Source organism: Littorina saxatilis, linkage group LG10, assembly GCF_037325665.1.
Source record: "Littorina saxatilis isolate snail1 linkage group LG10, US_GU_Lsax_2.0, whole genome shotgun sequence".
Taxonomy (NCBI): Eukaryota; Metazoa; Mollusca; class Gastropoda; order Littorinimorpha; family Littorinidae; genus Littorina; species Littorina saxatilis.
Window position 1 is genome coordinate 44,858,020 of NC_090254.1, and position 16,764 is coordinate 44,874,783.

Below are 16,764 nucleotides of genomic sequence, written 5' to 3' on the forward strand. Positions count from 1 at the left end.
ACAGCCGTATAACATAATCGGTGCAACTATTCTATCAAACAATTCAATTTGAATATCTATGGACAACGACAATTTTCTACACTTCTTTAACAAGCTAAACATTGCTCGAGAGGCCTTATCATATAACAACTTGTGTGATTTATTAAACTTATTATTATAATTAAAACATAGACCCAAATATTGAAAACCAAACACGACCTCAACTAATTCATCTTTGTATTTAAATAATGGCAATTTTCGTATTTAAATCTTGAAAAAACAACTTTTTTCGGGTTTTTTGGCGTTTACCCGCAAACTCCACAGATCGCAGTATTCGAACAACACATTTAGCGAGTCTTGTAATGCTTCTGGGGATTCTGCTAAAATGGTTGTATCATCTGCATATAATAAAATAAACATTTTAAACATCAGCTCAGCATCATCCGGCTGTAAGTCCAACATAGCAACCTCTCTTTCAATAGTAGGGAGGTGTTCAGTTTTATCAAACATATAAGCTTGTAAATCATTTAAATACACAGCAAACAATGCAGGTGACAAGTTTTCCACTTGATGTACACCGGTAAAACATTGAAAGAAATCTGACTTTTGGTTACCTACCAAAACACATGACTTGGCCTTACTATACACATTTTGAATAATATTTAGCATTCGCCCATTTATTCCAGCGTCAAACATCTTCTTCCATAGAAAAGCTCTTTTCACATAATCAAATGCTTTTTCATAATCAATAAAAAGACAATACTTTTTCTCTTTGATAGAAAGTAATCAATAATACTATGTAAAGTAAAAATGTGGTCGAGGGTTGAATGACCTGCTCGAAAACCGGCTTGTTCTTCACCAATGACTGAATACTCATCAAAATAATTAGTTAGCCTATTATTCAGAAAACTGGTAAATAACTTTCCAAAGCAGCTCATCAGGGTTATACCTCTGTAATTTGCTGGGTCTTCAGCATCTCCATTTTGCTTATACATGGGGCGTAAAAGTCCAACCGACCATTCGTCGGGCATGTGTCCAGAACAAAGAATTACATTAAACAGCTTTGTATATACTTTAATCAACTTCCCAACAGAAGCTTTCAAAAACTCATTTATAATTTGATCATTTCCACAGGCTCTATTATTCTTTAGATTTTTAACTGCTTTCAAAACTTCCTCTTCTGTTATCATGCAATTTAAATCAGCGTTATCATTATGTACCATTTCATTTAAATTAGATTCATTTTTATCAACCTCATACCTTTAAAGTGTTTCAAAAAAACGTCAGAAGAGACTTTTGGTAATTCTTCATTTTTTTCCTCTTAGTGTTCCATTAATAATCTTCCAATACGATTTTGGATCATGGCTTTTTAGGTTTTTAATTTTTTTAACAAGGTCTGCTTGGTATTCTTTAAATTGCTTATTTACTTCCTGTTTAGAACTTCGACTTGTTTTGGTGCGGAGCTCACGCGAAAAGGCAGTCTTCATTCTTCTATGTACATTTTTTGCTTTAAAAAAGGACTTTCTCTTTTTCTCACATGTAACATTAAACCATGGACAATGGACAATTTTCGGTTTTCCTTTTATACTGTTTCTTACCACAATTATTTCGTTTAAATAACCCTAACTGTCCATTTTGTGTAAACCGTTAGAAGAACACAGTATTCCCCCTTACCCTGCCTGGGGGCCCGGGTAGCTCAGGTAGCTCAGGTGGTAGAGCACTGGACTTGTGATCGAAAGGTCGCTGGTTCGAATCCTGGCCGGGACGGACACGGGTCAACTTTATGTGCAGACCCAGAGACGGTATCCATCTCCCACCCCCGTGTCACCACAATCTTGGTCATTCTACTATAAGTGCAGATGGCTGATACCACCTAAACACGCATACATCAAAAGCCGTGAGGGCGTAAAACTCGAATCGTACAAACCAATTCATGTCCAATATAGGCAATTAAGACCTGACGGACAATAAGCCACTTAAAATGTACTTACCCTGCCTGGCAGGGCCGGACTAGGCTAAGAGGAGGGGGGGGGGGGGGGTTGCAAGTGGTGGTCCAGGGAGGCGGGGTCATGTGTAGGTCATGGGTAGGTCATATTCTGAGATAGAAAAATGGTCGCTCCTTGCATGAAACGGCATAAAATAAACAATAGTAAAATTTTTTTTTGAATAAGTGAGGTACATATTTAGGCTAGGGGGGTGGGGTGGGGTGCGCAACCCCCATAACCCCCCCCCCCCCCCCCCGGTAGTCCGGCCCTGCCTGGCATTGTGAAACAGTATGTGTAAGCTGTTTCAAAAACACAGTTAACCCCCCCCTCCCCCTACCCCTCCTGGCATTGTGAAACATTATACATGTGTAAGCTGTTTCAAGCATACATAGTAGTTTTAGTTGACGATGTCACCGCGACGGACTGTTCAATCGATATAATACGCCGTCATTTTGAACACTGACAGGTCTTAACAGAAACCTATGAAGTTTTGTGTGTGTGTGTTGCTTTGAGTTGTTTTCTTACCGGACAATGTATTTACTGCTTTCATTACACCTTGTCTTGCATGACCTTTGCCTCTGTCTGGTCTTGCATGACCTTTGCCTCTGTCTGGTCTTGCATGACCTTTGCCTCTGTCTGGTCTTGCATGACCTTTGCCTCTGTCTGGTCTTGCATGACCTTTGCCTCTGTCTGGTCTTGCATGACCTTTGCCTCTGTCTGGTCTTGCCGGGTGTGTCATGTTCTTACATGTGCCCCAATATAAGTCTTGCATTCTATGAGTGTTTGTACTTACATTGGTGTGTTTGTACTTACATTGGTGTGTTTGTACTTACATTGGTGTGTTTGTGTGTGTGTGTGTGTGTGTGTGTGTGTGTGTGTGTGTGTGTGTGTGTGTGTGTGTTTTGATGTTTGGTCGACTTTCACTCTGTCTCTGTCTCTGTCTCTGTCTCTGTCTCTGTCTCTCTCTCTCTGTCTCTCTCTCTCTGTCTCTCTCTCTCTCTGTCTCTGTCTCTCTCTCTCTCTCTCTCTCTCTCTCTCTCTCTCTCTCTCTCTCTCTCTCTCTCTCTCTCTCTCTCTCTCTCTGAATGATCTTATTCTTATATTACTATTATTGCGTGTGTCTGCGTTTCATCATAAAAAGTTTGTTCCTATGTATTCCCATTTCGATTATAACCATTTTGTTTGCTTAGATCAGGACTAGCTGTAAGAAAGGTCCTACGGACCTAATGCTATCTTTCCTGTAATAAAGTTCAAAGTTCAAAGTTCTCTCTCTCTCTCTCTCTCTTACTCTCTCTCTCGCTCTCTCTCTCGCTCTCTCTTTCTCGTAAATTGGTTTATTCCGATATCTTAAACCACAATAATTTAATCAATACATAAACGTTATCTTATAGCTTCACATGTATATTAGCATGCGTGTATGCAATTTATACATGGAAAAAGATACGATTCTCTTTTTATGATTGTTGTTTTTCTACACTTGACTTGCTATTTGTTTGCTTGCTGTTGTTGTTTTTATTCAGGACCTCATGTTCTTATTGAACGTAACTTTGCACTCATTGTTATCATGATTATTAGTGTTGTCACCACTATAAGCATTATGCTTGTTGTTGTTTACTCAATATGCGTTTTTTGTAAATAATGCACAAACGTTGAATAAAACAGTTTAAACCATTAGTGTTGTTATTATCATTATTATTATTTTATTGTTATTAATCTTATTACCATGAAATCATCATCATTGCCTTCATTGCTATTATCATTGTTACTTTTGCTATCTTTATACTTCATAGTTTTTATTTAGTTAATCTATAACTTTTGATTTGCTTTTGAATGTTACTTATTACCATATGTATGTTTCGTCAAATTCGTAGTGTCCATATACTCTTTTCATGTGTTGTTTTGTTCTCGTCTTTGTTTGCAAGGACAGATTGTAAGACTAGGCAATGCCTAAAATCTCCATCCTTCTGTAATAAAGTTTAATCAATCAATCAATCTCTCTCTCTCTCTCTCTCTCTCTCTCTCTCTCTCTCTCTCTCTCTCTCTCTCTCTTTCTCTCTCAAGCACACTTTTGAATTTTTTTATATTTTTATTTTGTTATACTTTTCCCTACATAATTTTGTTTTATTTGATTTTTTGTGTGTGATTTATTTTTTATTTTTTATTCTTCAATGTGTTCTTTGTTTCATGTGTGTATTATAGTAGGGACTAGCTGTAAGAAAGGACCATATGGACCTAATGCTATCATCCCTCGGTAATAAAGTTTTCGAGTTCGAGTTCGAGTTCGAGTTCTCTCTCTATCTCTATCTCTCTCTCTCTCTCTCTCTCTCTCTCTCTCTCTCTCTCTCTCTCTCTCTCTCTCTCTCTCTCTCTCTCTCTCTCTCTCTCTCTCTCTCTCTCTCTCTCTCTCTCTCTCTCTCTCATAATTATGTGTTCTCTGTTTGCATGTTTGTCCAGTGTCTTGTCCCCACATAAAGCATATTAACTCTACCTGTCCCAAGATAGGCCAAATGGTTCTAAGAGGACGTTAAAACTAATTATCATCATCTCTCTCTCTCTCTCTCTCTCTCTCTCTCTCTCTCTCTCTCTCTCTCTCTCTCTCTCTCTCTCTCTCTCTCTCTCTCTCTCTCTCTCTCTCTATCTTAACCAAGCAATTTACGATATTCGAAAATAACTCTCTCATGATTAAGTGTCCCATTTATTGATGCAAGTTTTTTAAAGGCGAGCCGAAGCCATTTGCACGCAACTGTCCGGCTTTAATCTAGTCATCGCGTTCAACATCTAACTATGAAGTATATCTAATATGATAATGCTATGATACTTTTTTTTCTAAAACAGACTTATGCCACACCGCTTACAAATCGCGATACAGTTATTTCCACAACACGCTGATGTGCGCCGGTCATGAACTCACATTTTTTCTCTCCTTATATGACCTAAGATTATGGCGTGTAACAATTTGGCAGGAATGAAGTGCCAGCCATAGCGGCTCACTTCAGTGGTCAGTAACACTAGCGGTCAAATACAATCCTTGGACAATACATTGAGCTGCTGTCGTAACTGACCGTGTAACGCCAGGGGTTCCCCATAGAAATATTGTTTTTGAAGTCGGACTTGTATGTACAGGTCTGTAGCTAAGTTGGCGAGCCTTCAACGCTCGAGGTCGTATGAATGCCTTTGATGTGTACTTTCACGGTTCAGTTGGCGAGCCCTTGACTCACAGACATGGCCAGAACGCGTGGTTGAGACCAACGTCTGTTTGTCTGTCTGTCTGTCTGTCTTTTCATCTGTGAGTCTGTCTTTTTGTCTGTCTGTCTGTCTGTTCATCTGTGTGTGTGTGTGTGTGTGTGTGTATGTGTGTGTGTGTTTGTGTGTGTGTGTGACGGTGTGTGTGTGTGTGTTTGTGTGTGTGTGTGTCTGTCTGTCTGTTTGTCTGTCTGTCTGTCTTTTCATCTGTGTGTCTGTCTTTTTGTCTGTCTGTCTGTCTGTCTGTCTGCCTGTCTGTTCATCTGTGTGTGTGTGTGTGTGTGTGTGTGTGTGTGTGTGTGTGTGTGTGTGTGTGTGTGTGTCTGTCTGTCTGTCTGTTTGTCTGTCTGTCTGTCTGTCAGAGAAATCCACGTTACGTTACTTCGTTTTTACCATACAGAGAAATCACTAGAACGGACTTAGCTTTGATTGTATCGCGGGGTCATTACCCGGCATGGCATAACTTACTTACTTAGGCCCTTTGCTCCCAGCGGAGCATAGGCCATTGACGTCTTCTGTCGTCAATGCTTCTGTAACGTTGTTTGTTTTCTAAGCAGGGTTGTTGGCCCTACGCAAACCTCTGAATGAGCCCACCTTTAAATTACAATCACCCCTACCCGCTTGATTACGTGGGTGATTTTTCTCGACGATCGTCCAATACCCCTTCACTGAACGGATAACCTGTTTCATTGTCCGTGGTTGCGTCATTGCCGCGAGGCTGAGGTCAGTTCCAGAGTAAAGGTTAGCGAACAGATTTACAGGGACAAATGGTGAGTGTGTGACGTCAGAGAGAAGGCGCATGACGCGCGAGTGTGTTGTTAAACCATTGAAGCGGGTCCGTTAATGCCCGTCTGCGGTCAGTCTGATTCGCTGTGTGTGTGGGAAAAAAATGATTGTTTCGGATATTTTGTATGAGAGTATTCTGAACAAAAATCATAGATAATACTTATACGTAATCTCGAGATGACCAACATGGATCTAATACAGTACGAGTATTAAATATTCAGCTTTTTCTCACAACTAAACGCCAACAGGGAGACTTAAACCTCTATATTTTATATATCTATCCCCATAGATGACATATTCTACATACATAAAAAGCAAATAAGCCTACAAAACCGCTCCAGTCCAACCATATTCCGCGAACACAATCATTACTTCCTTCCCCATTTTGAAATATCGCAACAATAGACTTCCAGATATATAACACGATCATATGTGTTCTCTGTTTGCATGTTTGTCCAGTGTCTTGTCCCCACATAAAGCATATTAACTCTACCTGTCCCAAGATATGCCAAATGGTTCTAAGAGGACGTTAAAACTAATTATCATCATCATCACCCATAGATGATACTATTTGTGACGTCATTTTAAACTGTGTACAAGTGAATGGCAATAATCCTTTCTCATTCTTTCATATTTGGGCAACAGCACTATTGAATTCTCAGACTCCGTCCGTGATCTTGGCATCTTTCTTGATAGCGATCTCTCCATGAAACACCATGTTATGAAAGTCTGTCAGTCCGCTTACATCGAGCTTAAGAGAATAGGTTCTATCCGCCCATACCTTACCGAAGATGCCACCAAGACCCTTGTTTCCTCCTACATTCTTTCTCGATTAGACTACGGAAATTCTGTTCTCATTGGCTGTCCTCAGTCTGTCATCCATCCTTTGCAGCGCGTTCAAAATTCTGCAGCCCGGCTTGTCTGCAAAGCCCCTCGGTCCCAGTCCTGTTCCCCCTTGCTAAAGAAACTTCATTGGCTCCCTGTAGAGCTGAGAATCCAATATAAGTGCTGCTGTATCTGCTACAAAATAATATCTGGCTCAGCCCCATCCTACCTGTCTGACCTGTTCACACTCTACACACCCTCACGATCCCTCCGCTCCTCTGTAGACACTAGAATATTCCGTCTATCTTCTTTTAGTCGCAAACAGCACGGCCAGAGAGCCTTCTCCCACTCTGCTGCCGTTGCGTGGAACTCTCTCCCTTACTCTATCCGACACTGCCAAACATTCTGTTCCTTCAAATCAAACCTTAAAACACACTTCTTCACCCAGTATTTTGATTAATTTTATTTCAACATGGTGCATTTTTGAATCAAGTGTTTGAATGTTTGAATGTTTTGCCTGTGTTAGTATGCTTGCAGATTGTATTGATGTAGTGTTTGAGTTTCGTTGTTCACTTGTGTGCTGAATGCTGCTGCACATGCTTTTGCTTTGCTTTGTATGTATTATGTATGTTTGTCATTGTAAAGCGCTTTGAGAATGTAAAGCGCTCTATAAATCTCCCATATTATTATTTTTTATTATTATATATCACCATACCTTTAGGTTATATTCTTAACTCCCGGCAGATCACTGAAAAGAACCCTTCCTCAATCTTTCATATGTTTATCCCCATATGTTTATCGTCATTTTAAATTCTCTAAAGACCAACGAAAACCCTTTCTCAATCTGTCATATATCACGAGACTGTTCGTGTCGTCATTTTAAGCTCGCTACAGGTCAATGACAAACTGCGGTGCTATTTCCTGTTTACCTCGTGCTGCAACATGTAATACGTGTGTGTCCGTTGTACTAAAAACAAGTTCGCTGGCAGTTTAAATAGTTTCCATTTCCGCCTCGATAACAGAAACACGAGTGAAGAAAAACAACATCCGCCTGTGTGCTGTAGAATTTGATTAAAGTTCCCCATAATGGTCTCCTAATGAAATAGAGAATGGCGCGCGTTGCACCCACGCCGCGATGTGATTCAAAACATCATTAAACATGAATAGAAATGAAAAGAAAAGTACTAACATTCTGGGGGAAAAAACGTGTGTGTGTGTGTGTATTCTGAAAAACATTCCATCGATGTATTATGTAACTAAATAAATTATGATAAATTAAATGAAAAGAAACTGAAACTAAACAATAGCCTGTAAATGCACAAACTTACAATGAAAGCATCGTGGAAGGACATACTAAAACTAGATGCAAAAAAAAGAACTTTGGCCGTGCATCGCGAACACACACACATACACACACACACACACACACACACACACACACACACACACACACACACACACACACACACACACACACACACACACACACACACACACACACACACACACACACACACACACACACACACAAGTCGTATATATATATATATATATAGATAGATGTATATACGTTTTTGGAATCAGAAAATGACGAAGAATAAGATGAAATTAATTTTGGATCGTTTCATAAAAAAATATTTTAATTACAAGTTTCCGATTTTTAATGACCAGACTCATTCATTAGTTTTTAAGCCACCAAGCTGAAATGCAATACCAAAGTCCGGCCTTCGTCGAAGATTGCTTTGCCAAAATGTCAATCAATTTGAGTGAAAAATGAGGGTGTGACAGTGCCGCCTCAACTTTTACAAAAGCCGGATATGACGTCATCAAATGTATTTATCGAAAAAATGAAAAAAGTCCGGGGATATTATTTCCAGAAACTCTCATGTCAAATTTCATAAAGATCGGTCCAGTAGTTTGGTCTGAATCGCTCTGCACACACACACACAGACACAGACACTGACACTGACACACACACACACATACACCACGACCCTCGTCCCGATTCCCCCTCTATGTTAAAACATTTAGTCAAAACTTGACTAAATATAAAAAGGACCGCTAGATGTCCGGGGCTTTCATTCCAGTGCTTCCTTCCTTAGTCTCTCTCTCTCTCACTTTTTTGTTGCCGTACTTTCAAACTAAGGTGAGTCGAAACGAACATAGTGTTTTTTTCTTGTTTGTTTTAAGCAAACAGTTCTGAGACTAAAAAAATAAACAAGTTAATAAATGAGGAATAAAATACTATTGGAATTGCACGCTTTTTGACTCACATGCGAAGCAAAAGTGAGTCTATGTACTCACCCGAGTCGTCCGTCCGTCCGTCCGTCCGTCCGTCCGTCCGGACGTCCGGACGTCCGTCCGTCCGTCCGGAAAACTTTAACGTTGGATATTTCTTGGACACTATTCAGTCTATCAGTACCAAATTTGGCAAGATGGTGTATGATGACAAGGCCCCAAAAAACATACATAGCATCTTGACCTTGCTTCAAGGTCAAGGTCGCAGGGGCCATAAATGTTGCCTAAAAAACAGCTATTTTTCACATTTTCCCCATTTTCTCTGAAGTTTTTGAGATTCAATACCTCACCTATATATGGTATATAGGGCAAAGTAAGCCCCATCTTTTGATACCAATTTGGTTTACCTTGCTTCAAGGTCAAGGTCACAGGAGCTCTTCAAAGTTGGATTGTATACATATTTTGAAGTGACCTTGACCCTGAACTATGGAAGATAACTGTTTCAAACTTAAAAATTATGTGGGGCACATGTTATGCTTTCATCATGAGACACATTTGGTCACATATGATCAAGGTCAAGGTCACTTTGACCCTTATGAAATGTGACCAAAATAAGGTAGTGAACCACTAAAAGTGACCATATCTCATGGTAGAAAGAGCCAATAAGCACCATTGTACTTCCTATGTCTTGAATTAACAGCTTTGTGTTGCATGACCTTGGATGACCTTGACCTTGGGTCAAGGTCACATGTATTTTGGTAGGAAAAATGTGTAAAGCAGTTCTTAGTGTATGATGTCATTGCTAGGTTTAGTTACCCTAAAGGTCGAGGTCAAGCATGTGAGTCGTATGGGCTTTGCCCTTCTTGTTTATATAGATTTTGATGACAAGACAAAACGGATAAAAAAAAATGTAAACAATTGAGTTCAAAAACACTCAAACTTTTAAGAGGATCTGATTTAAAAAAAAATTAGCAATTCACAATGTTAAAATAGTCAATATGTTTTCTCTTTCTTTTTCTATCTTTGTTTGATTGTTAGTTTGTTTGTTTGTTTGCTTCTTTGTTTCTTTGTTTCTTTGTTTCTTTGTTTCTTTGTTTCTTTCTTTCTTTCGTTCTATGTTTGTTTTTGGTATTTTTTCTGATTTTTTCCCTTGTTTTCTTTCTTTCTTTATTTTGTTCTGTCAGGCTGCTTTTCTTCTCTCTACCTTTGTTTCTTTCGTTCCCTTTACTTTTGTGTGTGTAATTTAATCAAGCACGGGTCATACAGCCCATCAATTGTCGTGTGGCGCTCTCCAGTCTTTCATCGTCAAGTTATGGTTTCAATGTAGCTCAGTTGGTAGCGCGCTGGATTTGTATTCAGTTGGCCGCTGTCAGCGTGAGTTCGATCCCAGGTTCGGCGGAAATTTATTTCAGAGTCAACTTTGTGTGCAGACTCTCTTCGGTGTCCGAACCCTCCCCCCGTGTACACTACATTGGGTGTGCACGTTAAAGATCCCACGATTGACAAAAGGGTCTTTCCTGGCAAAATTGCTTAGGCACAGTTAATAATTGTCTACCTATACCCGTGTGACTTGGAATAATAGGCCGTGAAAGGTAAATATGCGCCGAAATGGCTGCAATCTACTGGCCGTATAAAATTTCATCTCACACGGCATCACTGCAGAGCGCCTAGAACTGTACCCACGGAATATGCGCGATATAAGCGTCATTGATTGATTGATTGATTGATTTTTGCTGACAAATGTAAGCATATTAGCTGTATGCTAGCATTCTCAAGAAAACATACAACCTAAGTGTACATTTGAATACCAACTATTTCCGGGCACGCTTTTTCTCAGTAACACATACGGGAGCTGCTTTCAAAAGACACTTAACATGTACTCGCGACTACAGCCCCTGTACAGTCTGTAATATGTCAACATGTGTACAACTCATTTGGTTTAAACTTTGAGAAAAAACAAATCGCGTAAGGCGAAATTACTACATTTAGTCAAGCTGTGGAACTCACAGAATGAAACTGAACGCACTGCATTTTTTCACAATGACCGTAGTCCGCCGCTTGTGCAAAACGGAGGGGGTAATGACTTTGGTCATTAAAAATCCGAAAATTGTAATTAAAATTATTTTTTTATAAAACGATCCAAAATTACGTTCATCTTATTCTTGATTATTTTCTGATTCCAAAAACATATAGATATGTTATATTCAGATTAAAAACAAGCTCTGAAAATTAACAATATAAAAATCATGATCAAAATTAAGTTTCCGAAATCGATTTAAAAACAATTTCATCTTATTCCTTGTCGGTTCCTGATTCCAAAAACATATAGATATGATATGTTTGGATTAAAAACACGCTCAGAAAGTTAAAGCGAAGAGATGTACAGAAAAGCGTGCTATGCAGCACAGCGCAGCCACTACCGCGCTAAACAGGCTCGTCAACTTCACTGCCTTTATGCACAAGCAGCGGACTACGGTCATTGTGAAAAAATGCAGTGCGTTCAGTTTCATTCTGTGAGTTCCACAGCTTGACTAAATGTAGTAGTTTCGCCTTACGCGACTTGTTTCTTTGTTTGCCAGTGCTTAATTAGATGTTTTTCTCATGTTGGTAAATTGCATGAACCCTCATCTTAAAACTCGCACTCTTTCAAAACCTGTTTTTATTGAAAACAAGCTGACACTAGTTGTCGTTTTAGAAGGAAGGTTTTTATTGAAAACAAGCTGACACTAGTTGTCGTTTTAGAAGGAAGGTTTTTATTGAAAACAAGCTGACACAAGTACTGGTTTTAGAAGGAAGGTTTCATTGAAAACAAGCTGACACTAGTTGTGGTTTTAGAAGGAAGGTTTTATTGAAAACAAGCTGACACTAGTTGTGGTTTTAGTTGGTCCTTAAAGGCACCCTAAGCCTCCCGTAAACCATCACAGATACGGTCAGGCTTTTACACACAGTACAAACACCTTTTCATTTAAACACTCACCGATTGAGAACATCCTAGGTGCCCTCCGTAAAGAGCGAACAATTTTCAAAGAATGTATTTTTCCGTAGTTTATCTTACCCCTGAGCCATCGTGAACCCGTGTGATCCAGTTTCCCTTTTTCACAATGTAGTCGTCAGTTAGTCATTTGAATGCGACTCGATGTGAGCTCATCTACAATAGCACGTTTATGCACGAAACAAACGGCTGTGGTTCACAAGAACTCTAGCGATGGCTTTTGACTGTTGAGAGGAACGGCGATATGCATAAACCGTCGTCTGCTACGACCCTTGCGTGACCCTGCTTCCGGGCTTTTCTTTTTTCAAACTTTCACAACTTTGAATTGTACTGATCTTGTCTTGATGAAAAAAGAATTCTTTTGTAGGAATGTTTGTGTAAAAAACCTGTTTTTAAAAGTTAGGTCTAGCGCAAAAACGCACCACGGTCCAAAAACATTCTGATAATCATCGATCCACGGCTATGGCCAGTTTACATCGATAGAATGAGACCCAAAGGGAAGTAACTCATTTTTGACCTGAGTTCAGGATGGGTCCAAAAAGTGTTCGAGACAATCTGCAAAATTAATTCTTTAAAAATTGCTCGCTCTTTACGTAGGGCACCTAGAATGTTCCCGTTTGGTGAGCGTTCAAATGGAAGGGTGTTTGTACTGTGTGTAAAAGCCTGACAGTATCTGTGATGGTTTACGGGAGGCTTACTGTCCGGGCGTGATTTCCGGTATTGAATATTCATAACAGCCGTCCAGCACCAAAACGAAGCGCCATTGTTGTAGAGGACCAAGTCCACAAAAATAAATTCTTTGGAAATTTCTCACGCTCGACAGAAAGCAGCCAAGATGTTCCCGTTCAGTGAGCGTTCAAATGGAAGTATGCTTGTACTGTATGCAGACGCTCGGGGAGCTCTGTGATGGTTTACGGGAGGCTTACTGTGCCTTTAATTAAGCCCGAAATTGATTTCGCGAAGTTTTTCTAAGTTTTTTAAATTTCGTATTTTACTGAAAATTCACTACCAAAGCTTCGAGCAGCCAGCTTCGCGAAGAACCTTTCGCCTAATTATTTGATGATTCACCTAAAATTATTGTGGATGTGTGGACTACTTTGGGCAGAGAAAAGAACAGACAGGAACTGGTCAACCATGGCCACTCTGCGGTGCTGCTGTCTGTGGGTGCTGCTGGCTGCTGGATGTCTCGCTATGTCTGTGAGTAGTGTGTGTGCATGTGTGTGTGTGTGTGTGTGTGTGTGTGTGTGTGTGTGCATGTGTGTGTGTGTGTGTGTGTGTGCTTATCTTGTCGAATGTATATGTGCCTTTCTTTACTATTCATTGTTCACATTTTAAAAACAGTATGCAGATCTGGGAAACAAAGAGAAATAAGTGGTCTTTGTAGTATATGAACTTCGCCAAACAGTTATTGCAACACATTTCGCACCCAAATAAATGCATTAATTCTCCTGTCATTTTATTCAAGTTCTATAATGCCAGTTAAGGCCGTTCACTTGACTATCTGGATCAACTTTCGGATTCAAGATTTCTTGTACAAGGATCATGTGACCGGCGCTCAAATAAGGGTACGCTTAAAATCGACTGGACAAAAACGGAAGGGCCCAATTGAAAATCGTGATTTTTTTTTTTTACACAAGTGAACAATCCTGTTTTTTTCTCGAAACATTGCATAACATCGGAACGAATACGTGTAACAACCCAACAATGTACTGGTACGTCGAGTATATTGGAAAAACATTCTGGAAGTTTCAAAGCAATCCAACAAGTCATTGCTAAAATACAGCGTTTTTTCATATGATACCCCTCAAAATTGACGCAAAAGCTCCCGTTTTTGACCGCTCTTGCGATCGACACCTGCATTAGAAGGAATAGCATAGCACACACAATTCAGAAGCTAGCTAAACAAAACAACCTGTTTGGGGTAGATCATTTATTTGGCTTTCTTTTGGTATGTAAAAGTTGAAAAGTTTTCCCCGTGATTGTTGGTCGATTTTTAATTGGGTTCTTCCGTTTTTGTCCAGTCGATTTTAAGGGTAACCTTATTTGAGCGGCGGTCACATGATCCCTGTAGAAGAACTCTTTAGTTCGAAAGGTGATCCAGATAGCCAAGTGAACGGAATTAACTGGCATATACAATTGGAATGACAGGGGAATAAATGCTTTATTATTATTATTATTATTGTGATCATTTTTTATGCGCCTAATCTAGATATAGCCCTAGGCGCTTACATATTAATTTCTGCCGTTTGAAATGGAATTTTTTACAGACAGACAATGTTATGTGGGTGTAACAGTTGTTGCACTAATGTTTTGGCGAAGTTTAGTTTTGCTCTCTTCTCTTTGTTCCCTTTGTTATCTCCGCTTTGCGCACATCGACAAAAATACATGTAAGCCTATATAAACACAGACATATCAGAAAAATGTTTTTGGAATCAGGAACCGGCAAGGAATAAGATAAAATTGTTTTTAAATTGATTTCGAAAATTTAATTTTGATCATAATTTTTATATTTTTAATTTTCAGAGCTTGTTTTTAATCCACATATAACATATTTATATGATTTTGGAATCAGGAAATGATGAACAATAAGATGAACGTAAATTTGGAACATTTTATACCAAAATTTGGTTTTTTACAATTTTCAGATTTTTAATGACCAAAGTCATTAATTAATTTTTAAGCCACCAAGCTGAAATGCAATACCGAAGTTCGGCCTTTGTCGAAGATTGCTTGGCCAAAATTTCAATCAATTTGATTGAAAAATGACGATGTGACAGTGCCGCCTCACCTTTTACAAAAAGCCGGATATGACGTCATCAAAGACATTTATCGAAAACAAGAAAAAAAAGTCCGGGGATATCATTTCCAGGAACTCTCATGTAAAATTTCATAACGATCGGTCTAGTAGTTTAGTCTGAATCGCTCTACACACACACACGCACAGACAGACAAACAGACAGACACACACACATACACCACGACCGTCGTCTCGATTCCCCCTCTATGTTAAAACATTTAGTCAAAACTCGACTAAATGTAAAAAGAAAACAGATAGACAGACAAACAGACAGACAGAAAAAGTACCTGACGATTGTTCAATCTCTCACTTCTGAACCAAAACGCCAGCAAAGCAATCAAGCGTTAAATTGACACTGACTACAGTGTTTGATTACCTTAACTGTCTTTGCCCACAGCTTGATCACGAGGACGAAGACCAGGTGGCGGAGGTCGTCAAACGCATGAAACGGAATAGCCCAGGTGAGAAAGTTCAGTCACACAATCATTCTGACACAGATTTGTTTGACTGGTTGCCGCCCCCGCCCCCCACCCCAAATGTACCTTTTGCTTGTAACGAGAGACCAAAAATAGCCCATTCAAATGCTGAATCCCCCCCCCCCACCCCTTCCTTCCCTGTAAACCCGGCAAATGTACAATTGTTTCACTATGAGAACTGACTTTGCCGTGAGTGCGTAAAACTTGAACTTCTCAAGTCAAGTCAAGTCAAGTCAAGTCAAGTATTTTATTGTTTTGGGCCCAGAGGGCTTTGAAACAAAGATATAACTTTAACAAAAAAAGGTAACAAATTAGACAGTTAATATATGTATACAAATTGAGCGGAGCACAGAAAGCGAGGGCGCTCTTGGCAACTGTGGCAACGAACTTGATCGTGTACTGGCAAGGACGATACTTTTAATGAAAGTTGCGTCATGGTGGTGTGGCTTGATGACAACACTGACGCAACGTGATGGAAAGTCTAACACAGGTTGCCATGTTGTTATGTCTATTAATGTGTATGCAAGTGCAAGAGGAATAATGTTTTATTCTTACTGTTGGCAAGTTGTTTATATATATATTTTTTTTTTCATTTGGTTTAAACACAAATTTATTCAAAATACATGACATGAAACAATTGACAAAAATGCAGCTAGGACACGAACTCAAGCAGATGCTTATTTGACGTGACCATAACAATGCTAAGTTACACAAGTTTTCATGATGGTGGACAACACAATTATTAACCAGAAGAACAAAATGTAGGAGGGGGGTATGGGGAACTTAATCAAAATTGGTTTCTTCTGGCGGTAAGACCCTGTATCTTTACCACAACGAAAATTGATCTGCTCAAAACTGACGACGAGTATCACAGTATCACTTTCACACTGTGGTATATTTAGCAATTTGGAATCCTGTATTTAATAAAATTGTGTTTGTGTGTGTGTGTGTGAGCAGATAGGATCCATGGTCATTCAATGGCGACACTTCACGTTGACGATCCAAACACCGGACACGTGCGCAGGTCAGTAACACTTTAAGGACTTATGTTGACCGTGAGAGATGGAGAAATAGAGAGAGTGATAATGAGAGAGAGAGAGCGAGAGTGATAATGAGAGAGAGAGAGTGATAATGAGAGAGAGATTTTTGTTTGTTTGTTTGCTTTACGCCCAGTCCACCACGAAGGGTTATATCAGGGCGGTGCTGCTTTGACATTTAACGTGCGCCACACACAAGACAGATGTCGCAGCACAGGCTTCATGTCTCACCCAGTCACATTATTCTGACACTGTACCAACCAGTCCTAGCACTAACCCCATAATGCCAGACGCCACTAGATTGCCAATTTTAAAGTCTTAGGTATGACTATGGCCCAGCCGGGGGTCGAACCCACAACCTCCCGCTCACTGGGCGGACGCCTTACCACTAGGCCACCGTGTTGCG

At 39.7% G+C, this 16,764-nt stretch overlaps 1 long non-coding RNA gene across 1 annotated transcript; it reads left to right on the forward strand.

Annotated features, from left to right (window-relative positions):
• Positions 1-13,153: 13,153 nt before the first annotated feature.
• On the forward strand, positions 13,154-16,347 carry LOC138979261 (uncharacterized). The gene is made up of 3 exons (XR_011459959.1): positions 13,154-13,245; positions 15,243-15,306; positions 16,279-16,347. It is a non-coding gene; the product is annotated as an uncharacterized lncRNA (long non-coding RNA).
• Positions 16,348-16,764: the final 417 nt, after the last annotated feature.